Below are 25735 nucleotides of genomic sequence, written 5' to 3'. Positions count from 1 at the left end.
TGGCTAGGCACATGACTGATGATGGGCGTATCACAGTTCCCAGGGAAGAGGATCTGGCAGGTGATTCTGTGTGGCTTCCACAAGACATAAGGGAGTCTTTAACTTTTTACTAGACTAGTTGAAGCCTGAATGCCTTTATCACAGCAAATATCAGGACTCAGGAAGCCCACCCTCATGGAAACACAACTTAGTGTCACACTCATCTCTGCAAACAACAGCCCCTATTAAATCTATAGGTGCAAGAAGGAATTGGACTTTTATCAGACTGTGTGAGAAACTCCAGCAGAGGGTGGGAGAGGGTCTAGAGCAATGGTTCTCTCTCTCTCTCTCTTTTTTTTTTTTTTTTTTTTTTAGAGCAATGGTTCTTAACTGGGGAAGATTTGCCACCCAATGACAAAACAATTTCTGGAGACAGTTTTGGTTTTCACAACTGGGATAAAGGAGAGATGCTTCTAGCAGCTAACAGAGATGCTGCTAAACATTCTACAACACACAGGACAATTGCCACAACACTGAGTTATCTGGCCTGAAATGTCAATAGTGCTGAGGTTGAGAAATCCTCATCTAGAGCCTCAGTTCAGTTCAGTCACTCAGTCACGTCTGACTCTTTGTGACCCCATGGACTGCAGACGCCAGACCTCTCTGTCCATCACCAACTCCCAGAGTTTACTCAAACACAAGTCCATTGAGTCGGTGATGCCATCCAACCATCTCATCCTCTGTCATCCCCTTCTCCTTCCACCTTCAATCTTTCCCAGCATCAGGGTCTTTTCAAATGAGTCAGTTGAAATGAGTCAGCATCAGGTGGCCAAAGTATTAGAGTTTCAGCTTCAACATCAGTCCTTCCAATGAATATTGAGGACTGATTTCCTTTAGAATGGACTGGTTGGATCTCCTTGCAGTCCAAGGGACTCTCAAGAGTCTTCTCCAACACCACAGTTCATAAGCATAAATTCTTTGGCATTCAGCTTTCTTTAGAGTCCAACTCTCACAACAATACGTGACTACTGGAAAAATCATAGCCTTGACTAGATGGACCTTTGTTGACAAAGTAATGTCTCCACTTTTTAATATGCTGTCTAGGTTGGTCATAACTTTCCTTCCAAGGAGTAAGTGTCTTTTAATTTCATGGCTGCAATCACCATCTGCAGTGATTCTGGAGCCCCCCCAAAATAAAGTCTGTCACTATTTCCATTGTTACTCCATCTATTTTCCATGAAGTGATGGGACCAAATGCCTTGATCTTAGTTTTCTGAATGTTGAGTTTTAAGCCAACTTTTTCACTCTCCTCTTTCACTTTCATCAAGAGGTTCTTTAGTTTTTCACTTTCTGCCATAAGGGTGGTGTCATCTGCATATCTGAAGTTATTGATATTTCTCCCAGCAATCTTGATTCCAGCTTGTGCTTCATCCAGCCCAGTGTTTCTCTTGATGTACTCTGCATAGAAGTTAAATAAGCAGGATGACAATATACAGCCTTGATGTACTCCTTTTCCTATTTGGAACCAGTCTGTTGTTTCATGTCCAGTTCTAACTGTTGCTTTCTGACCTGCATATAGATTTCTCAAGAGGCAGGTCAGGTGGTCTGGTATTTCCATCTCTTCCAGAATTTTCCACACTTTGTGGTGATCCACACAGTCAAAGGCTTTGGCATAGTCAATAAAGCAGATGCTTTTCTGTAACTCTCTTGCTTTTTCAATGATCCAATGGATGTTGTCAATTTGATCTCTGGTTCTTCTGCCTTTTCTAAAACCAGCTTGAACATCTGGAAGTTCACGGTTCACATATTGCTGAAGCCTGGCTTGGAGAATTTTGACCATTACCTTGCTAGCGTGTGAGAGGAGTGCAATTGTGCAATAGTTTGAGCATTCTTTGGCATTGCCTTTCTTTGGGACTGGAACGAAAACTGACCTTTTCCATTCCTATGGCCACTGCCAAGTTTTCCAAATTTGCTGGCATATTGAGTGCGGCACTTTCACAGCACCATCTTTCAGGATTTGAAACAGCTCAACTGGAATTCCATCACCTCCACTAGCTTTGTTCTTAGTGATACTTCCTAAGGCCCACTTGACTTCACATTCCAGGATGTCTGCCTCTAGGTGTGTGACGACACCATCATAATTATCTGGGTTGTGAAGATCTGTTTTGCGTCTAGAACCTACAAGATTTAGAACCTAAATAATATTTAGAACCTAAAAAAATTACAGTCTTCTCATCCACAGCAGGGGCAACAGGGCTCTACATAGTTGAATCCCAGTCCCGCCTGCTGAGCTGGGGTCTTACACTGATGCTTGCTGGGCCTCCATTTGATCAGGAGAGATTTCAGAGCTCAGTCCATATCCCTGTCCAATCTGAGTCGAACAACCAGAGGTGATTACAGAGCCTAACTAGTGGTCCTACCTGACCATGGAACATAGCCAATAGTCTCACCCAGTCACAGAGTCCACCTAATTTGGACATGAATGTGGAGCCCAGCCAGCAGGATCACCTGAATGTGGAACCCAGTCAGTGACACTTCCCTGACTTTACAGCACAGGCAATGTCCTCACCCATCTTGAGACTCAGGTAGCAAATCCTGTTTGCTCATATATGCTACTAGCTGACCTGTCTAGTACATCAAGCTGAGCTGACTGATAAAGGTCCTTCCCTGACAAAGAGAACCTTTAAAGATGGGAAGAGGAGGTCTCCTACTGCATGTGCAAATATCAATACAAAAATCAAAGATTACAAAGAATCAGATCCATATAACACCACTAAAGAAAATTGACAAAACTCTTATAACTGACTCTAAAGAAACAGATCTATGAACAGGCTGACAAAGTATTCAGAACAATCTCTTGAAGAAGTTCAATGAACTATAAAAACTTACAGACAAATAAAATTAGGAAAGCAATGCATGATCAAAATGAGAAATTCAGCAAAGAAATAGACACCATTTAAAAAACCAAACAAATGGAAATTCTAGAGCTGAAGAAAACAATGACTAAACTAAAGAATTTAATGGAGAACTTAAGCATTAAACTTGACTAAGTAGAAGAAAGAATCAGTAAACTAGAAGATAGGTCATTTGAAATTATTCAGTCAGAGGAGTAAAAAGAAAAATAGAATGAAAAAGAGTGAAGAAAACCTATGGGACTAATGGGATTTCAAGAGAAAAAAACACAAGAATCCCAGAAAAAGAAGAGAAAAAGAAAAAGAGACAAAGTCTGTTTAAAACAATAAAGGCTGACAATATCCTAAATTTGGGAAGATAAATGGACACCCAGATTCATGAGGTCTAAAGCACACCAAATAGGTTGAACTCAAAAAGAGTTACACTGAGACACATTATAGTTAAATTGTCAAAAGACAAAGAGAGAATTTTGAAAACAGCAAGTAAAAAGCCACTAGTCACATATAAGAGAGTTCCCCCCTCTCTACTCCAGTAATACTACCATCAGATTTCTCTGCAGGCCAGGAGAAAGAGGTATGACCTATTCAAAATACTAAAAAAAAGAATATTGTCAACCAAGAGTACTATACCTGGCAAAACTGTCCTTAAGAAGTGAAGGAGAGATAAGGACTTTCTTAGATAAATAAAAGCTGAGGGAGTTTGTCATCACTTAGACCTACCTTACAAGAAATATTAAAGAATGTTCTTCAAGCTGAAATAAAAGGATGCTAATTACCATCATAATACTTATGAATGTATAAAACTCATTGGTAATAGAAAATATATAGTAAAAGTCAAATTCTCTGATATTGTAATGGTGGTATATAATTCACTTGCAACTATTGCTTAAAAGTTTAAAAACATTTACCCAATTTTTTGAGGCCTCGTTTTCTAACGAGGCTACATTTAAAAAAAAAAAGAAAGAAAAAAAAAGTTTAAAAACAAACATATTTTTAAAACCACATTAGGCATATTAAAAAAAAAAACCAAAACTACAATAATTTGTTATTGGGTTCACAACACAAAAAAGAGATAAATGTAACATCAGTAACTTAAAATATAGGGTAGGGGGAATAAAAGCTTAAAGTTTCTGTATGTTATCAAAGTTATCAGCTTAAAGTATTAATAGGATATTTTAAATATAATTTATGTAAGCCTCAAGATGACTACAAAGGAAAAACCTTTAGTAGATACACAAAAGTTTATGATAAACAGGTTAAAGCATACCACCCCCACCCTCACCCCCCCCCCCAAAAAAAAATCCTCACATCACAAAGGAAGACAGCAAGAGAGAAAGCAAGGAACAAATGAGCTACAAAATAGTCAGAAAACAATGAACAAAATGGCAACAGTACATTCTTGCCTGCTAATAATTACTTTGAAGTAAATGTATTAAAGTATCCAATCAAAGACACAGGATGGCTTAATATGTTCAAAAAAGATCCAATGACATGCTTCCCACAAATGACTCACTTTAGTTTTAAGCAAACAGATGGACTAAGAGTAAAAGAATGCAAAAAGAAATTTCAAGCAAATGGTAACCTGAAGAAAGCAGGGTAGCTATTCCAGACAAACAATTTGCATTTAAACAATTCTGTAGACTAAATGGACCTAACAAACATATAAAAAAACATTCCATCCAACAGCAGCAGAAAATACATTTTTTTCAAGCATACAAGAAACATTTTCTAGGATAAGTCATGTGATAGGCCACAAAACAAGTCTCAACAAATTCAAGACAGAAACTATATCAAATTATCTTTTCTGACCACAATGTTATGAAACTAGAAAATTCACAAATACATGGAAATCAAAAATATACTCTCCAACAACCAATGAATCAAAACAGAAATTGAAAGGAAAAACTTAAAATATCTTGAGACAAATGAAATACAAGCACAGTATATCAAAATTTATGAGATACAGGAAAATAGTTCTAAGAAGAAAGTTTGATTAAAAAGAGACCTCAAATAAACAATCTAAATTTATATCTTCAGGAACCAGAAGAATAAGAACAAACTAAGCTCAATATTAGCAAAAAGAAGGAAACAATGAAGATTAGAGTAAAAATAAATGAAATATTAGTAGAAAAGAAGGAAACAAACAGGAAAGAGTAACAACATAAATTAGAACTAATAAAGGAATCCAGTAAGGTTGCAAGACAGAAAAATCAATGTTCAAAATCATCTGTGTTTCTATGTACTAACAGTGTACTGCAAGAAAAAGAAATAAGGAAAGTGATCTCATTTACTATAGCATCAACAACAGCAAAATACTTATGGATAAATTTAACCAAGGAGGTGAAAGATCTATGCACTAAAAACTATAAAACACTGATGAAAGAAATTGAAAAAGATACAAATAAATGGGAAAATATCCTGTGTTCATGGATTTAAAGAGTTAATATTGTTACAAAATCTATACTACCCAAAGTCACCTTCAGATTCAATGCAATCCTTATCAAAATTTCAATGGCATTTTCACAGTAATAATGCAAAAAATCCTAAAATTTGTACAGAACCACAAAAGACTCTGAACACCCAAAACAATCTTGAGAAAGAACAGATCTGAAGGCATCTCACTTACTAATTTCAAACTATATTACAAAATTCTAATAATTAAAACAGTATAATACTGGCATAAAAACAAACATAAGACCAATGGAACAGAATAAAATAGACAAAAATATACCTATGCACACACAGTCAACTAATATTTGACAAGGGAGCTAAGAATGCTCAATGGAGAAAAGACATTCTCTTCAATAAATGGTGCTGGGAAAATGGGGTGTTCACATGCAAAATAATGAAACACTGGATTTCTCTCTCACAACACTCACAAAAATTAATACAAAATGAATTAAAGATTTACATGTAAGACCCGAAACAATAAAACTTTTAGAAGAAAATTATGAATAAACCTTCTTGGCATTGATCTTGGCAATGATTTCATGGATATGACATCAAAAACACAAGCAGCAAAATCAAAATAAACATGGGGACTACACCAAACTAAAAAGTTTCTGCACAGCAAAAGAAATCATTGACAAAATGAAAAGGTGATCTAGAGAGTAGGAGAAAATATTTGCAACCCAAATATCTAATAAAATGTTAATATCAAAGATTAACTCAAACAACTCAATAGCAAAAAAAAAAAAATCAATTAAAAAAGGCAGAGAATCTGAATAGACATTTTTCCAGAGAAGACATACAGATGGCTCATATGAAAAGGTTCTCAGCATCACTCATAACCAGCAAAATGAAAACCAAAACCACAGTGAGACACCACATCGTACATTTGTTAGAATGGCTATTACAAAAAAGGCAAGAAATAACAAGTGCTGTGAGGATGTAGGAAAAGGGAACTATTAGTGAGAATGAAAACTGGTGCATCAGTTATGGAAAACTTTATGAAGGTTCCTTAAAATTTTTTTAAATAGAACTAGTCTGTGATTCAGAAATTCCACTTCTGGGTATTTATCCAAAGGAAATGAAAACACTCACTTGAAAAGATATATGTACCCCCATGTTCACTGCAGCACTACTTACAATAGGCAAGATGTGGAAACAATTTGTGTCTATCAACAGATGAATGGATAAAGAAGTTGTGGTGTATCTATGAAATAGAATATTATTCAGCCATAAAAATGATGAAAATCTTGCCATTTTGACGACATGGATGGACCTTCAGAGCATTATGCTAAGTGAAATAAGTCAGAGAAAAATGGATACTCTATGAGCTCACTTATATGTGAAGATGAAAAAATTGAACTCATATAAACTGAGAGGAAACTGATGGTTGCAAGGAGAAAGCAGGAAACAGGAGTTTGTGGGAGTGGTTGAAGGGTACAAACCTCCAGTTACAAGATGAATAAGTTCTGGGATGGAATATACAGCATGGTGACTATAATTTACAGTGCTATCAATATATATTTGAAGGTTGCTAAGAGTGTAGATCTTGAAAGTTCTCACCACAGATATAAAAATATAATTGTGACTATGTGAGGTGATGGATATGTTAACTAACCTTATCGTTAATACATACTTATATCAAATAATTGTGTTGTACACCTTAAAGTTATACAATGTTATATGCCAAATATATCTCAACAAAGTTAAAGGGAATATCTAGTAATTAAAAAAAAAACAAGGAGGATAAGCTACTATGGAAAAGAAAAGCCCAGGGTTTGGAAAAGCTGCTCGTCTTTCAAAAAAGAGATCATGGACCTTGTGAGTGCCATCATTCTGCATTCTCTCTCTATCTCCTAGCAAAGTGTTCTTATCTTGGCACTTTTCATACTGAATTAGGGAAAGTGAATATTAATCCGAGCTGATACTAATCACCCATGACAGAAAATTCCCACTGTGATCAAACTTTCATAACATATTAGGAGTAAAAAGCCCTCTCCTGCTTCTCACAGGTCAATCTCCAAGCTGCCTATAAGCGTATGCTAATAACAAGCATCTGTCCATCTGCAAAAGGCTCCTTAACATAGGGCAGTGACAGCGTGAAAGCTGAGACTGCAAACGAAACGTTAAATGACCAAGTGACAAGGCCAGCCTCCATCAAGTGGACAGTAGTATCCACTGCCTCCTTGATTCTCCAGAATGCCAGCACAAAGCTCTGCCCACAAAGATGTCACATCAGGGAAAGCTCCAAGTCTTGGAACTTCAGAGCTGAAAAGAGCTTAGGTGTCTACTAATCCAGTTCTTTCTTTTGAGCTATCAGTTCAGGGAAGGGATTAGATGAATTTCTCTAACCACATGATATTAAATCTTTTGCAGAACTGGACATTAACTAGAGCTGAGGAATAATCTGAAAGTCCTTCTCTCCCAATGTAGTTTATGATGATTCTTTAAAACTAGGGACCAAAATCTAGCTGGATTTTGAGGTGCTTTATTTTTAATTTCATTATTATCCAATCTGATAGTCTCTTATTTAATGGGATAGTTACATTTATTAATTGTTTTTGCCTTCATATTTTGTTTTTTTCTGATGGCTAATCTGCTTTTCTTGACTTATTTCCTCTCTTTTTCTGATTTCTGCCATTTTCAGTGCTATAGTCCTTGATCTATCCTCTATGTCTTTTAACTTTTTAAAAATTTTATTGTTTTATTAAAATATCCTTCCCATCAGTACCATATTCTGAATCATTTCCTCAGTGCTATCTTTCAATTCACTAATTCTTTATTCAATTGTGTATAATCTAGAGTTTATCTTATACTTCTTCTTTTGTTTTTTTTTGGTTCAGTAAGTATATTTTTTATTTCCAAGATTTGTAATTAGCTTTTGCTTCATTTATTGGTTTGTTTTGCCTCTCATTGCTTGTTCAGTTTCTCTTGTCTAAGAGCTTACAATTACCTCCATGCAGGTTACCCCCAGTCAGATCTTCTAAAGGCATTTCAGGGCACCCATTTCCATGTATTACTGGGAAAACAGAGATCCAGTCATGAGACAATAGGCAGCTTGGTTAAATTCCTAACTCTGGAGGGTTCCTGTTCTCCAATTTCTATCATTTCTATAGCCTCATGGTTCTCAATGAGGGCTTACTTACTCTTTCCCCTAGGAGACACTTGGGAATGTCTGGAGAATGGCTGTCACAACTGGAAGGAGGTGGTTACCATTACTGACATCTAGCAGGTAAAGGGGGCTTTCCTCATAGCCCAGTTGATAAAGAATCTGCCTGCAATGCAGGAGACCCAGGTTCGGTTCCTGGATCAGGAACATCTCCTGGAGAAGGAAATGGCAACCCACTCCAGTATTCTTGCCTGGAAAATCCCATGGACAGAGGAGCCTGGCAGGCCACAGTCCATGGGGTCGCAAGAGTCAGACATGACTTAGTGACTAAACGACGAGTGGGTAAAGGCCAGTGATGTTGCTAAACATCCTACAATAGACAGAGCAACCCCACCGCAAAGAATTATCTGACCAGAAAAGTTAATAGTATCAGCCCCCAGCTTTAAGCAGCAGTGTGGCTGAGTGAGTGCTGGTAACTTTTTTTACCTCTCAGAAGTAGACCTTCTACTCATCCTTGTTGACTTCCAGACCCAGAGTCAACAGGCCCCAGAATTTTTCCCCATTCATTTTGTATTTCTTGCCCACAGAATTAGCTCATTTCTGAGCCAGGCGTTTTATACCTTTTCAGTTTTCTACTTTAATATTCTGTCTCTCATTACTACACATTTGAAACAGAGATACTGGCCCAAAGAATGAACTCACTGAGCTATCTTAACCCAGGCCAAGTTTCTGGTGAAGCAAGTCTATATGAATCAACTGTTTCTTGGTCTTTTTTGAAGTTTCTTTTTTCAACAAAAATGTCAGATATCTTGCAATATGCTTTGACACAACCCACAGTATAATTAGATAATATTTCCTAGACAGAATCTGCTCAAATTACTTTTCAGCAGCTAAAATAGGCCTTTAAAAAGATCATCATCTAAAAACCTCAATGAATGCCTATACCTTTCTTAGGAGCTTCTCCTACACAGGACAGTGGGGATTCTGGTTAGAGATTTTTTTTTCCATTTATTTTTATTAGTTGGAGGCTAATTACTTTACAATATTATAGTGGTTTTTGCCATACATTGACATGAATCAGCCATGGATTTACATGTGTTCCCCATCCCGATCCCCCCTCCCACCTCCCTCTCCATCCGATTCCTCTGGGTCTTCCCAGTGCACCAGCCCCCAGCACTTGTCTCATGCATCCAACCTGGGCTGGTGACCTGTTTCACCCTAGATAACATACATGTTTCGATGCTGTTCTCTCAAAACATCCCACCCTCGCTTTCTCCCACAGAGTCCAAAAGTCTGTTCTGTACTTCTGTGTCTCTTTTTCTGTTTTGCATATAGGGTTATCATTACCATCTTTCTAAATTCCATATATATGTGTTAGTATGCTGTAATGTTCTTTATCTTTCTGGCTTACTTCACTCTGTATAATGGGCTCCAGTTTCATCCATCTCATTAGAACTGATTCAAATGAATTCTTTTTAACGGCTGAGTAATATTCCATGGTGTATATGTACCACAACTTCCTTATCCATTCATCTGCTGATGGGCATCTAGGTTGCTTCCATGTCCTGGCTATTATAAACAGTGCTGTGATGAACATTGGGGTGCACATGTCTCTTTCAGATCTGGTTTCCTCGGTGTGTATGCCCAGGAGTGGGATTGCTGGGTCATATGGCAGTTCTATTTCTAGTTTTTTAAGGAATCTCAACACTGTTCTCCATAGTGGCTGTACTAGTTTGCATTCCCACCAAGAGTGTAAGAGGGTTCCCTTTTCTCCACACCCTCTCCAGCATTTATTGCTTGTAGACTTTTGGATAGCAGCCATCCTGACTGGTGTGTAATGGTACCTCATTGTGGTTTTGATTTGCATTTCTCTGATAATGAGTGATGTTGAGCATCTTTTCATGTGTTCATTAGCCATCTGTATGTCTTCTTTGGAGAAATGTCTGTTTAATTCTTTGGCCCATTTTTTGATTGGGTCATTTATTTTTCTGGAATTGAGCTGCAGGAGTTGCTTGTATATCTTTGAGATTAATCCTTTGTCTGTTGCTTCGTTTGCTATCATTTTCTCCCAATCTGAGGGCTGTCTTTTCACCTTGCTTATAGTTTCCTTTGTTGTGCAAAGGCTTTTCAGTTTAATTAGGTCCCATTTGTTTATTTTTGCTTTTATTTCCAATATTCTGGGAGGTGGGTCATAGAGGATCCTGCTGTGATTTATGTCAGAGAGTGTTTTGCCTATGTTCTCCTCTAGGAGTTTTTTAGTTTCTGGTCTTAAAAATATGGAACGCTCCACGAATTTGCGTGTCATCCTTGCACAGGGACCATGCTAATCTTCTCTGTATCGTTCCAATTTTAGTATATGTGCTGCCGAAGCAAGCACTGGTTAGAGATTTCTGAGAGTTACATTTCGACAGACACAGGTTCCTTCCCCTGTGACCTGTATTTTTGCTTCCATGTGTCTTGGTGACCCAGTGAGAACTACAATATACAGCAAGAGAACAGCTACAAAATGCCCAAGGTATATGTCTCAGTCTCAAATGAGATTATAGGAGTGGCATATGGAAAGGACTGACCTCTTCATCATTATATAATGATCTTTTTTTGCCTCTTCTCACAACACATCCTAAAGTTCTCTGACATGAGATGGAGCACAGCTGTCTTCATCAGCCAACATCTTGTTCTTCCAAACTTACTGGGTCTGTGTGCTTTAGGTGTAAGACCAGGACTGTTACATGTAACATCCCACACAGTTCCATCTGACTCAGATGCCAAGCATCCGCTACATCCTCTAGGGAATGCCCCAGCCCAGGCAGAGGCATGTCTCCTAGAGATTTACAGCATCTCCTCCCACAGCCAGGTTCATCATGGGTCTGCTGCTCACCCACCCAAGACACATCCGATTGGATGATGAATGGACACTTGGCCTCACTAACTTCTTTATGAGAAACTGGACTGGGGCCAGAGAGACATGATCATTTACCTGTGGGGAGCTTGGCTATAAGGTCACATGGAATTGGGAGCTGAAAACCCCATTTGGGTTTTGCCAGGATAAGGCTGTGTGCAGGGTCATCATGTACAAGGGCACCCAGCTGAGAGGCAAGTGAGCGCTGAAGCCCAGCATGCCATGCTGTGCCCTGGACGGGGCTCCTTCTCCTAATCAGCACAATTGTCACACAGGCTAGCGGTGAGTCCGGTGTGTAAATAGATGAGGGTGTAGAGAAGACAGTTGGCAAAGATAAGAACAGAGATAATGGGCTATAGTGATGAGAGATATTCAGCCCCAGAGAGAAAGAAAGAGATGGACAGAGAAGCTGCCTGGGTCCTGAACACTGTCAAACACTTTGTTCCAGTTTCTACAACACCCAGCTCTACCTCCTGCCCTAGGTTTGTCTTTCTAATAAACTCCCTTCATTGGTTTTATTGAGTAGGCTTCTTGTAATTAAAAATATCCTGTTGTGATTAAGCGGCAGGAGGGCAGGGGCTGGATCCTGTTCACTGTTACATGCTCAGAGCCTAACACAGTGATGGCAATGAATAAGAGTTGCTCAGTGAAGATTTGCCAAATGAATGAATGATGAGAAAGTTGTGACGTGCATGATTTGAGAAAGTGGCAGCCTTTCAGACTCCTCATCAGGCCCACCTAGAATAACAGAAAGATGAGACTTTCTTTGGTGAGGTTAAATCAGTAACGTTTTTTCACCAGAAGTCACTACCAAATTTTCAATAGTTCAAAGAAAGTTGTGTGAATCCTGATTTTCAAAGGGCTATGATGTTCCCTGGACAAAAAGAAAATTTATCCCTGTGGTGAAATAAAATCCAGGATTTAAAAATAACCTGGAAAATGTTTTTCTAAGTAAATAAATATTACAAATTTTAAATCCCTTCTGGATTCATAGATATTAACACTGGGATGCAAAAGATCAGTCCATCCAGCACTGCTCTTTGAAGTAGTTGCTCAGAGAGGTTCAATAATTTGCATGAGGTCACACAGCCTGAGTAGGGGAAGGGAGCCTGGACCTCATGTCTTTGACCTCTTAGGGCAGGGTTTCTACTATAACCAGCTGCCCTTGGCAAAGGAGGTTCTTTCATTTCTCTGCTGCTACAATTAAAAAGACACCTTTTGAAACAATTCCTGTTTACTACTCAGTCTTTTAACCCTGGCCAAATGTTTGAACTAATGACGGCATTTATGCATTTATAAATTGAGTGCACATTTAAGAAGCAACAACCCATCAAATATATCAGCTTCACTGTAGCTCCATTAAAACAAAAAGTTTTAAATGACCAGGGTACCAAAAAAAAAAAGGGTGCAATTTTCAACTGTATTATTACCTGTGAAATATTACAAGTGAAAAATGTAATTACCTTAATGCTATTTTTGATATCATATCAGCAAATTACTCTGAGTCCCCACTGTGACACTTCTATCAGGGTAAGCATTATCCTGTTGTGAGTGTCGATCCCTGGGGAAAATGAAGTTGCTCAAACGGTTTCAATGCTTCAGCAATTAGCCACCTCGAGACTGCCAGGAAGGGCTGATTTTTGAGACACTTATGGGATGTTTAACCTATAAACATCTAGGACATTTACCTCCTGTTTGTTTTTTTCCCGATGAAGCCCCAGAGAATCCTCTTTATGCAAGCAAAGCATCATTTTATGTAATAAGAACTTTTCTCCCTCTATTTTCCTTCTTAATCATCAGCAAATCCGCTTCTGCTATTAAAATACACACCACGAAAACTGGAAAAAGAGCTAATAAGTATATATTGTACTGAAGGCTAATACCCTAATGTCATGAGGGAACAAAAACACACACAATGTGATGTGTTGGAGGATTAGCAATCTTCATGTTGCACAAACAAAAATAATCACTTCCAGCAACCTTTGGAAGCCGGTGATTTGTTTTCTGAAGTTCAGAAGCTTTATTAGGAGATTAGAAAGGATGCAGACACAAACACACACACACTGAAGCTTTGCAAAATAGCTCCATTTACTTTGGGGGTAAAAACATCTTGCACTGAAGTCAGGTCCAGCTATAGGTGAGAAATTGGGCAAAAATGCCTCTCTGTACATGTAAGGTATCAATATCGTGCACAATTTCAAACAGTTTCTCTACCAAAATAAAGGACTCCATCCTCATTTCACTCTTAATGAGCGCTGTTAAAAATTAACTCTGATATAAATGCAGTAGTAGGTCGTTCATATCATCCAGCTTTAGGAATGAATTCTGTAAAAATTAAAGTCCTGAGGACTGGTGACTGTTCATAAAGAACTATGTTCTCCATAGTATAAAACCAGCCTTTTGGAAAAGGAGCAGCCTTTTCCAGTTTAGCTGCAAAGATGAACATATTCAGGTCGGTTACTGGGTCTTGAGCATCTCTGCATTTTCGGTGTCTATTTTAGGTAGAGAGTCATCCCTTAGGCTGCCATTCCATCTGGAAAATGTAATTAATAAATCATCAGCTCTCAGCTATGCATGCTGCCTTAGAATGTGTACCCAAAAAAAGTGAGAAAGGCTAAGATCTATTTATTATGTATTGGCCCCCAGTGCCGCCTTGCACACTTTCTTAAGTATCCCCAGATCTCCAGGAAAACAGGGTGCTTGGGTTTACTTGAAGAAATGTGGCTCTCTCCTGTAAGCACATAGAATTATCCCTGCTCCTTCCAACCATCGGATCCCCAAGCCCAGACTTATCACACATCTCAAACTCTTAGCTTGAACAAGGGAGGGAGAGGCTGAAGAACAGAACTCATCAAGGGGGCTCCAGGGTCTGATCAAAAACACCTTCCTGTGACCAAAGGGAAGGAGGAGGCCTGGCTGGGGAGCTCCAGGAACAGAGCATCCTCAAATCAGAATCAGAACAAACAGGTTCAGGTCCAGTCTTTGTGTTGCCCTGTGAACTGGGGAAGTGTCTTACCTTTTCTGTCCCACTTCCAAGTAAGGACTTAATTATTAGCTATTACGATGATTAAAAGGAACTCATTTGTTCACAGAGCAGCAACAGCCTCTCCCCCCAGGAAACACCTCCTGCTGGGTTCTGATTCTTCAAGAAACATCATCCCAGGATGCTGACTATTAATAGAAGTTGCTCAGCAATGCAACCCAGTATCTTTATTTGCATTTCCTACAGAGGAAATGGATGTGCAGAGATGTAAACAGCCAGACCAAGGTCAAGATGGTATCTCAGGACCCTGGTTTAAAGTCCTATCCAAGAGCCCAGGGTCCTAACCCCATTAAGGTTTCATTCTTCCCAGATAATCTCAACGTCTCTCTTGTATCTTTAGGCCACAAGAACCATTTTAATGCTACATTTAACCTAAAAGGCTTACCTTTTCATCCCAGCCCATTTTAGCTTTAAATTTACAACATTTACTCACTCTGCATGCGGCCCTGATTAATGTCCAAATTCAACCATGGTGGTTGTGTGTGTGTATATATATGTATCTTACATACAATTCCAATCCTCCATAGCTAACCAGAGTGCTATCTTACTTGGCTGCTGGGTTTCTGTACTCACTGATTCAGAGTGCCAGGTATTTGGGATTAAATCCAGCCTGAAATGTTATTTGCTCTGTTTAGTGCTTTTATGATGATTCTCTTATTATCTGCATGTGCTTCAGTGCTAATTGTACATTACAATGGTTGTATGCAGGCAGCCTGTGAGGCAAACAGGAGTCGGGGAGGGGGGTGGTATTCAGAGCAAGCCACTGTTCCATGGAATCCAGACAAGGGAAGGACCAAAGGGAAAGATGCCAAAGGAAAAGAACAAGGGGGCAACCTAGTTTGTAGTTCTGAAACCACTGCCTTGTGTGGCCCCAAGAGCCAAATTAACTGTTTCAGGGCATTTAGCAAGTGTTCCAAAAAGAAAACGTAAAAAAGAAGAAAATGTATGTTATTTCTAAAATCCCATGTGGGTGTTCAAAATAAACCTGAATCATCAAACTCCAGAATTCCTGTATGATTATATTCAAGGGATGTTTGGAAAGGGAAATACACCATTTAAGTTGTTAAAATAGTTCAAAGACCTCAATGATAGTTGACACACCAACTTAAGCATGAGGTTTAGAATAGGCAAATATTAAATCCCTGCGTCCCTGAGTCTGAATAGAAATTTTTAAAAATCATCCTTCTGATGTTTACCAGAACTCATAGGAACAATTATATTCCACCTTTTACAAAAACATTGCCAGTAGTTTAGAAATCACAATGAGCCCTGAAATCACAATCTTTAGTGAAATACTCTACTATGTTACACATAGTTTGCAAATTATTTTGAAACACAACGTATGACACTAAAATGCATCTATAGTAGTATGATAAATTAAACAGAGAAAACAAATTATGTGGTAAATCTTGGCAAGTCTATCAGCTTAAAAATGATTTTAGCACTGACATTTTGCAGTATAATGAAACACAAATTATAACTGGAGAACACCGTTGGGTGTTCACTCTCAAAATCATCTTTTGCAATTCCTGGTTTCCTGACAACTGCTCAGCGACTGGAGATGAGGACAAGCAACCATTCCCAGCTTTAAACTCAGCTTTCCAACAGTCTCTAGGATTTCAGCTCCCTGCACGTTTCATGCTGATCTGGAGAAGGGGCAAACTGATGTGGGGTTACTGAAGCCTGAGCTTCAGGGCCCTTCACTCACTGGGGCCTCTTTTCAAGACCATGGACTTAATTTTCTGCTCCTTTTTCTTATAAATGAGTTCTCCCAAATGCATAAACTTCAAGCCCCACAAAAACTGCCCCTGAGTGAAGTGGATAAAACTTCTTTAAGCATCTGAGCCACACCAAGGATCACAGAATGCCAGTCCTTCCTAATCCCTTCACAACCAGGCTTGGTTGCCTTGACATTACCATACTACAAACAGACACCACGTGGAGAGCAGCTGGTACCACAGGTAACAGGGTCGATGGGTGATGCTCCTTGTACTACATAGGCAGATACTACAGTAAAAGATGGTTTGATATGATCTTTCTTTAGTTAAAATAAGCACAAGTTATAAACACTTTGTTAGTTCTTGTTTTTGCTATGCAATGAAAATTTCCAGATACCTCTGAAATGAACCTTGGCATTCCAAAGCAGTGATTCTGACCAGGTTTGAGTAACCATAGGTCTTTTAAAATTTTCAAACTTGCCAAATGGTATATTGCTTGGCTTCTGCCTAAACATTTGAAATTTTCTGAAAATTTCCATTTCTAATCTTACTCTGATTTAAAATTTTAATTTATGCACAGCTCAATCCAAAATGTTCTGCAAACTCCATAAAAATATCTAAAATGCCTGCCTCTTTTTCACTTTTTCTCAACTCAGTAATCAAAAGTTTGCAGATTTCACAAATTATTTCTCTAAAGACTATCTGGAGTCTTTATCACTATGTAAATACATTTTATCTTAGAGTGTCCTATGAATACAGCGTTAAGAAACTGGGTGAAAAGATCTAATTTTATTTACCTCACTTTTCCCACATGTTAGTACAAAGCTAACATAAACCTCAGAATAATTCTATAAAGTAAATACTATTATCCTTATTTAGTAGCTGTGGAACAGGCTCAGAGAGACAAAGAAACCAGTTTAAGTTCAGTCATGTAACTAGTAACTGAGTAGATGTGATGTCTGATCAATTTCATTATATCAGACAACTAAGTATTTGAATATACCCATACCATTCTCACTTAAGAGTATATGACAAAAACCACTACAATATTGTAAAGTAATTAGCCTCCAACTAATAAAAATTAAAAATAAATAAATAAATACATTTTTAAAAAGAGTATACATGAAAAGAATTACTAAGAAAAGCCCAGGATTCATTCCCAACCATAGTTCTAAAAAATTAATACATGTAGTTTGATAATGCCTAAACAATTTAAGTGAGGTTTAGGGAAGATGGGAATAACATCACGGGCAAATATGAGTAAAAAATTGAGACTCTTTACAGAGTAAACATTTTCCAATTCTAGCCACATGTTATTAGTGCTGACAAATAGGAACTATGAAGAGTTATAGACAGAAGATAATGCAACAATTTTTTTTAAGAGGGCTGAAGTTCTTGGGCTGCAGCTAAAAACTGATCAAGGTTACCAATCCCTGCATTCTGGACAGTATGCTTGACACTTCTTATTTAAGAAATAAACAGGCACTAATAAGCAACCCTAGACTAGAAAGCAAGGGAATTTTTTTTTAGAGGTGCTAGGCTTAGCACCAGACCATACACTCCAAGGAGAAGAGAGTGTCAGGATGGGATCAAGATAATATCAGTTTAGAAGTAAGTTGAGATTCTGAGGCTGCAAGTCAAAGATCAGCAAACAAGGTCATTTATTCCAGAAAGTGATGTCGTTGAGATGTCTCAATGGGATTCAGTGGAAATGGAAGAGAGTTCACCCAGTTTTAAAGCAAAAAAAAAAACCTGACAGGTTGAATGAGAAAAGGACAGAGGCTAAAACACCAAATCAAGGAAGATGAACAATCTTTGGCAAAAGAAGAGTAGACCTCTAAAATGAATTTGGGACAGAGGGCTGATTTTAGGTCTTTTGGCATGGATAAAAAAATGACAGCAGTGCTTGATTTGATCCCGAGAATCAATGCCAACTCCTTATTAAACTGTCAATCTTTCTTAGTGTTACCCTTAAAGATCTCGATTCAGTGAATGCGCCAGTGAACCTGAAAGCTGCAAGTTTCAACAGCTCTCCTTGCAGAGTAAACATCAGGCTCCTGCCCAGAACTGCCAGTTTCTGGTGCCATTGAGTGCAGCCGTCACACTGCTGTTCCTAACAAGCTCTACTGAATTGTTTACTTGATGAATAATTTTCAGCAAACATCTAATCTTGGGAAATACTTTTTAAATAAATAGCTGGTACTGATTTCCCTAGAGCCCACAAACAACTAAAACCTATCATTCCCCAGCCCAGCACTGTGAAAAGTGGTGAGAATGGCCATGTTGGCAATCTGAAAAAAATATAAGACCGTGATAAAAATCAGTAACGCCATCCAAATCATTTTTCCCTGAAGGATAACTCTTGTGTCATCCATCCACTTGAGCTCTTTCGGGGTTAATGGAGAAACCAGGGCAAGGATTAAAATCTGATCCTTCTTTGGGGAGTTCAAAATGGAGAACTCCTTGCCTTCATGGCTCCCAGGATCACCAATGACTTGGGTCACTCATCTATCTACGCCAACTTTAAAAGGTAGACAGGTTCCGAAAACCCAAAAGCAAAGCACCTACCGCTGCTCAACTGCCATTTTGATCTCAACCAGGATGTTCCTCTGCATGTGGAGGGGCAGCGGGTCTCAGGCTTCTTCTCCTGGGACGTCTCACTCAGCTGTTACTCTGACCAGGGCTCAATCCACCCCGGACCAGTGGGCCCCACACCACAAAGGCCAGACAGTGACACAATCAGGCTTTGTTTAAGGGCACCCACAGAGTAACACATATAGACGATGTGGGCTGTGAAGCTGAGCTCGCTCATCACCCGCTGGGTCCCTGAAGACCCCATCCCCACCTGCATCCATCCACCTCCATGCGGCCAAAGCCACATTGCCTATTCCCACTCCATCAATGTCCTCAGGCATACCTGGAACCCGCTTTGTCTAGCTCTAAAAAGGGGAGGTCAGGGAGAGATAGGACTCCCTCCTCCAGCTTCCAAGGCCCCTTCGCAGTCTGTAGCTCCCTCTCTCCTGAGCTCTAGAGTGGTCATCTTCTTCACAGGGGTGACGCAGCCTTTGACTCTCAGCCTGGGCTTTACTCTGGACTCTACCAGGTTAGAATATGATACCTACACAAAGGCCAGAGACACAGTGGAACACAGAGTGTGGGTGTCTGCTGATGGGGCTCTCAATGGCAAATTTCAGACATGAGTTATCCACTTAAAAACAGCATGAGCAACTCTCTCTGGCCAAACACTGACACACACAAATAAATGGAATGTTGTTTCTCCTGGAAAGATGCAATAAAAGAAATATACCATGAGCCACATAGGTAAGGTTAAATTTTCCACATTAGTAGCCACAGTACAAAGAAACAGGTGAAATTAAGTGAATAGTATACTTTTTATAAGCCAATATATAAAAATACTATAAATTTCAACATGTAATTAATATCAACAATTATGAATGAAATACTTAACACTTTTTTGGTACTACCACCTCAAAATTCCAACTGACACTTATCAGGTCAGTCAGTTCAGTCGCCCAGCCATGTCCAACTCTTTGCAACCCCAGAGACTGCAGCACACCAGATTTCCATGTCTATCATCAACGCCCAGAGCTTGCTCAAACTCACATCCATTAAGTCGATAATGCCATCCAACCATCTCATCCTCTGTTGTCACTTTTTCCTCCTGCCCTCAATCTTTCCCAGCATCAGGGTCTTTTCCAATGAGTCAGCTCTTCGCATCCAGTGGCCAAAGGAAGTTTCAGCTTTAGCATCAGTCCTTCTAATGAATATTCAGGGCTGACTTCCTCTAAAATTGACTGGTTTGATCTCCCTGTAATCCAAGGGACTTGCAAGAATCTTCTCCAACACCACAGTTCAAAAGCATCAATTCTTTGGTGCTCAGCTTTTTTTAGAGTCAAACTCTCACATCCATACATGACCACTGGAAAAACCATAGCCTTGACTAGATGGACTTTGTTGGCAAAGTAATATCTCTGCTTTTTAATATGCTGTCTATATTGGTCATAGCTTTTCTTCCAAGGAGCAAGTGTCTTTTAATTTCATGGCTGCAGTCACCATCTGCAGTGATTTTGGAGCCCCCCAAAATAAAATCTGTCACTATTTCCATTGTTTCCCCATCTATTTGCCATGAAGTGATGGGACCGGATGCCATGATCTTAGTTTTCTGAATGTTGAGTTTTAAGCCAACTTTTTCACTCTTCTCTCTCACTTTCATCAAGAGGCTATTTAGTTCCTCTTTGCTTTCTGTCATAGGGGAGGTGTCATCTGCATATCTGAGGTTATTGATATTTCTCCCAGCAATCTTGATTCCAGCTTGTACTTCCTCCAGCCAGTATCTTGCATGATGTATTCTGCATAGAAGTTAAAGAAGCAGGGTGACAATATATAGCCTTGACATACTCCTTTCCCATTTGGAATCAGTCCATTGATCCAAGTCCAGTTCTAACTGTTGCTTCTTGACCTGCATATAGATTTCTCAGGAGGCAGGTAAGTTGGCCTGGTATTCTCATCTCTTTAAGAATTTACCACATTTTGTTGTGATCAGCACAGTCAAAGGCTTTAGCATAATCAGTGAAGCAGAAGTAAATGTTTTTCTGGAACTCTCTTGCTTTTTCTATAATCCAATAGATGATTGCAATTTGATCTCTTGTTCCTCTGCCATTTCTAAATCCAGCTTGAGCATCTGAAAGTTCTTGGTTCACGTACTGTTGAAACCTGGCTTGGAGAACTTTGAGCATTACTCTGCTAGCGTGTGAGATGAGTGCAATTGTGCAGTAGTTTGAATGGTCTTTGACATTGCCTTTCTTTGGAATTGGAATGAAGACTGACATTTTCCAGTCCTGTGACCACTGTTGAGTTTTCCAAATTTGTTGGCATATTGAGTACAGCACTTTCACAGCATCATCTTTTAGGATTTGAAATAGTTCAGCTGGAATTCCATCACTTCCACCAGCTTTGTTCATAGTGATGCTTCCTGAGGCACATTTCACTTTGCACTCCAGGATGTCTGGCTCTAGGTGAATGATCACACCATCGTGGTTATCTGGGTCATTAAGCTCTTTCTTATATAGTACTTCTGTGTATTCTTGCCACCTCTTCTTAATATCTTCTGCTTCTATTAGGTTCATCCTGCTTCTGTCCTTTATTGAGCCCATCTTTCCATGAAATGTTCCCTTGGTATCTCTAACTTTCTTGAAGAGATATCTAGTCTCTCCCATTCTATTGTTTTCCTCTATTTCTTTGCATTGATCACTTAGGAAGGCTTTCTTATCTCCCCTTGCTATTATTTGGAACTCTGCATTGAGACAAATACATCTTTCCTTTTCTCCTTTGCCTTTTACTTGTCTTATTTTCTCAGCTATTTGTAAGGCCACCTCAGACAACTATTTTGCCCTTTAGCATTTCTTTTTCTTGGGGATGGTTTTGATCACTGCCTCTTGTACAATGTCACGAACCTCTGTCCATAGTTCTTCAGGCACTGTATCTATCAGATCTAATCCCTTGAATCTACTTGTCACTTCATCATATAATCATAATGGATTTGATTTAGGTTATACCTGAATGGTCTAGTGGTTTCCCCTACTTTCTTCAATTTATGTCTGAATTTGGCAATAAGGAGTTCATGATCTGAGCCACAGTCAGCTCTGGGTCTTGTTTTTGCTGATTTTATAGAGCTTCTCCATCTTTAGCTACAAAGAATTTAATCAATCTGATTTCAATATTGACCACCTGGTGATGTCCATGTGTAGGGTCAACACTTATAGCACATCTCAATTCAGACTAGTCACATTCCTTGTGGCCACTGGTAGCTACTGGCCCCAGTACTGGACAGTGCAGCTGCAGAAGCTTATAGTCCAGTGGAGCTGGAAGATGTTCCCATTCTCTCTAACCACCTCTCCATGTAAAGTGATGTTGAGACTCAGAATCCATCCTCTCCCTTACCCTGAGGATAGTGGCCCAGGAACTTTCTGGATGAATGTCCTTGTGGCTGTGGTTCATTCGCTAAGTTGTATCTGACTCTGTGACCCCATGAACTGCAGCACACCAGACCTACCTGTCCCTCACCATCTCCCAGAGTTTGCCCAAGTTCATGTCCATTGGATCGGTGATGACATCCAACCATCTTATCCTCTGCTGCCTTCTCCTCCTCCTGCCTTCAATCTTTCTTCAATCTTTCCCAGCTTCAGTGTGTTTTCCAATGAATCAGCTGTTCACATCAGGTGGCCAAAGTATTGGTGGTGAATGATATTGGTGACAGGTCCTTAAGCAACACTTTAACACCTGTGGACTAAGTGCTCTGTGCCAGGCAAAGGAACAGACACAAAAGAGTGGATCGCAGCCCTTGCTTGGCACAGTTAGCACCCAGACTGCCTGATCCCAGACAGTCTGATCCCCAAGGAACCTCCTTGGGGTTCCTGCTACAGCTACTTTTAACAAGGTATAAAAAAAGCCCATTGAAAGATAGGAAGCTGAACTACCCTACCCAAAGACTTTCACAACTCTTGTCTCTGACTAAATTCCATTCCATTACTGATCTCTGAACAGTTGATTCTAGTATATAAGACACTTTGGATATTGGTAAAGTTACCAGTTAGAAACTCTGCAGCTCCAAGTGACAGACTAACCAACTCAAATTAACTCAAGTAAACAATGATCAAAGGGTATGAGTGTTTTATTAGCCCACCTAACTAGAAGACCCAGAGAAGGTAAGTTTCAGGTGAGGCTTCAGTTTCACCAAGGACTTGGCCTCACACTCTCTCCATCTGCATTCCTCCATGTGGACGGACAAAAGCTTCAGGTGTGACACAGTGGTCTCTAGCAGCTCCAGGAAACCACCCTGAAGTCTCAGAGTGACTTCAGCGGTAGCTTATCTCACATCCAGGGGGGAAAAAAAAGAGCCTTTTCTCCAGCTTCCACAGATCCGAGAGTCATCCTCTGCCATTGGCCAGGACTAGGTCACATGTCCATTTTGGAACCAATCACTGCAAGTGATTGCTGGCTTTCCTAACTGGCTTAAGCCAGTCAGGGCCCATCCCAGGAGCAGGAAGAGGGTTCATTCCACCCAAACTGTATGGCAAAGAATGGAGGGATGGTCCAGTCCCTTAAGGAAAAATCCAAGTCCCTCAGTGTGAGAAGCTGGGAGTAAATATGGGAGAGTCCCCAACACATGTCCACCACAATCAACATGATGTGTCCAAGGCTGTTACTTTATCTTGCCTGATGTGTGGGGATTCAACTAGGGAACTGTGAATTTTCTGGTAGCTTCAACCATGTCACACAAAATTAATTTCAATCCCTCCTGTCATAACCACTGCACTCCTCTGGCTGGAGAAAAATCTGCCCAGCACAATGTTTTTAAGAAAACAAGTCCCCCTTCCTGGATGGGGGAAGTATCCCTGAGACTGCTATATTGAAATCCTGAATGCAATCCAGGGATATTAAGACATAGATGCTTCATAAGAATTAAACAGTACAGAAAGATATTATGAACAAAGCTCAAGTACTATCAGCTATTAATATTACCCTAAGATTACAAATAAAACCTGGTCAAGCATGAGGGTGGCACATCTTTCAACATGTAGTAAAAGAATGAAAGAAGTGTGTGATGTCAACTTTATGTGAAGGGTTCTTGCATTTTTTTCTTAAACTCATAGCTTACTGTGCCAACTCCTTCTGGTGACAAAGACGGCCACAAGTGCATAAGTGGCGGAACTTGGAGAGGGTCTCTAGGGATAAGGAAGCAAGGGATGCACTTTGAAAAAGAATAATTCTTGACACTGGGACATCCCTTGGTCTATTTCTGCTCCAGAGGTCTTTAAAATATCACATCCATTTGAAAGACGGAACGTTCCACCTATGTTTATAATCTATAGCAATTACTGCCATTAATAATTGGTGACATCCATATGGGCAGGAACTGTGTCTGTTCTGTTTTCCACCGTGTACCCAAGTCCTAGAACACAGTAGGCACTCAGTAAATGTTTGATGTAGTGAAATTAGGTTGAATTTATTTTGTAGAAGCCCGCCTGTTTTAGCATACAGATTCAGTCTGGAGACTGTTCCATGTATTCTAATGTAATTACTCTTGGTGGTTGGACTGAGGTGGGGCAGGTGGTGACGGTGGTGGTGAGGGAGAGGGGTTGAGAACGTAAAAGTACTTAAATATAACCTAAGGGCAATCTCTCCAGCAAGTCAACCCTGGCTTGCCCAGGGCTGGGGATCCAGAGATGGAGAAAGCGTAAGGGCATAGATGTCCAGGGCAAGGGGTACCCTGAAGTAGCAGCAGCACAAAGCGAAAATATCTAACAGGAGGAAGTGTGAAGGGACAGAGGCATGAGGGTGAAGATCAAAGGACAATTCACTCCCCCTAAGAAGATCAAGGAGGGTTCCAGGGAAGAATTTTGGATTATAACTGGCCCTGCCGGAAGCTTCCACAAAGACAATATTTAAAGTCTGCCGAGACCCAGAGGAATGGTGAGTGGGAGGCAGGAAGATCGGAGGTGCCCTGCTATCCCTGGAGCCTTTAAAAGCGGCCAATTTGTCTTCACAGATGGACAAGGCCTCCCTCTTAGGCCCCCAAGAACCTTTGTGTGTGTCCCCATCACGGGCCCACAGGTTCCCAGTCTGCTAGAACAAAGCCCCAGCGAGGAGATGACACAGTGTCCTGAGGAGTCTAGCAGGGAGGGACAGAAAGTCCTTGCTTTGAAAGGAGGCGGTGGGTTGTTTTTGCCACGCTATTTTGTTTCTGGTGAAATTCAATAAACATTGGTTCACTAGAAGGGACCACATCCTCTCCACTAGATAGATCTGCTTTTGCCACACGGTTTTCAGTGTTCCTAATGAACTGTTAACAAGCTGTCAGTTAAGTGCACAAATTAGAAGAGATGACATGGAGGGGTTTGTACAACACAGCACACTCTCGGGCTGCAAACCACAGACCTTCCAGAGAGCCTGAGGACCGCGTATTCGGACCACCCCATGGATACCTTTGACCCGATGGGGAAAATACCGCAAATAGGCCTTGCTTTGGGGCGGGGGAGGGTGGTTTAAGATATGAACTAAGTGTAAAATAACAAAATTTTCTCATTCTAAGCGTTGAAAATCCTCTTGGCTTATGGCAAATCAAACAGTTAATTCTCTGCTGCAACTTGTAAACCTGTTTTACTTAAATGGGTGCTGACAGAAGACTTTATTCTGTGTGACTTTTATTGTCATTTCTTTTCCAGCTAATTGGTTCTGTAGGCTTTCTGCTGTTTATCAGGCCCGTCTTCTGGGGGAAAAAACTCCACACAAAGGAAGAAAAGTACACAAATGAATAACAAACTTTAAATGTAATTATCTCTGCTCTCTGCCTACTGTTGTTCTCAAGAGAGTCTCCTAAAAGGACATCTCGTGGAGAAGCCCTGATTCTCCGAGCCCATTTTATTGCCAGAGTCGGGATGTTAAGGGACCAGCTTCAGGGATGCTGAGAAAAGCAAAGGCAGCTTAGCTCATCAGAGATGGGGTGGTGGGGGGAGGGGGTGGGGGGCGGGGGTGGGGGTGGGGTGGCATGTGAAGTTCCCTGGACACAAAGGGACATGAAAGGTTTTATGCAGACCCAAAAGAGAA

At 40.0% G+C, this 25735-nt stretch overlaps 1 protein-coding gene and 1 non-coding gene across 2 annotated transcripts in view; both read right to left on the bottom strand.

The window, feature by feature from the left end:
- Nucleotides 1–25735, bottom strand: part of LOC136174617 (uncharacterized) — a 194601-nt gene that overhangs the window by 26399 nt on the left and 142467 nt on the right. The gene's annotated exons all lie outside the window — the stretch shown is intronic.
- On the bottom strand, nucleotides 10719–10825 carry LOC136176192 (U6 spliceosomal RNA). The gene has a single exon (XR_010664558.1). It is a non-coding gene; the product is annotated as a U6 spliceosomal RNA (small nuclear RNA).

This window comes from Muntiacus reevesi, chromosome 9 (genome assembly GCF_963930625.1).
Source record: "Muntiacus reevesi chromosome 9, mMunRee1.1, whole genome shotgun sequence".
In the NCBI taxonomy this organism is placed as follows: Eukaryota; Metazoa; Chordata; class Mammalia; order Artiodactyla; family Cervidae; genus Muntiacus; species Muntiacus reevesi.
The sequence above is the reverse complement of the archived record's forward strand: the minus strand, read 5'-3'. Positions and strand labels throughout refer to the sequence as shown.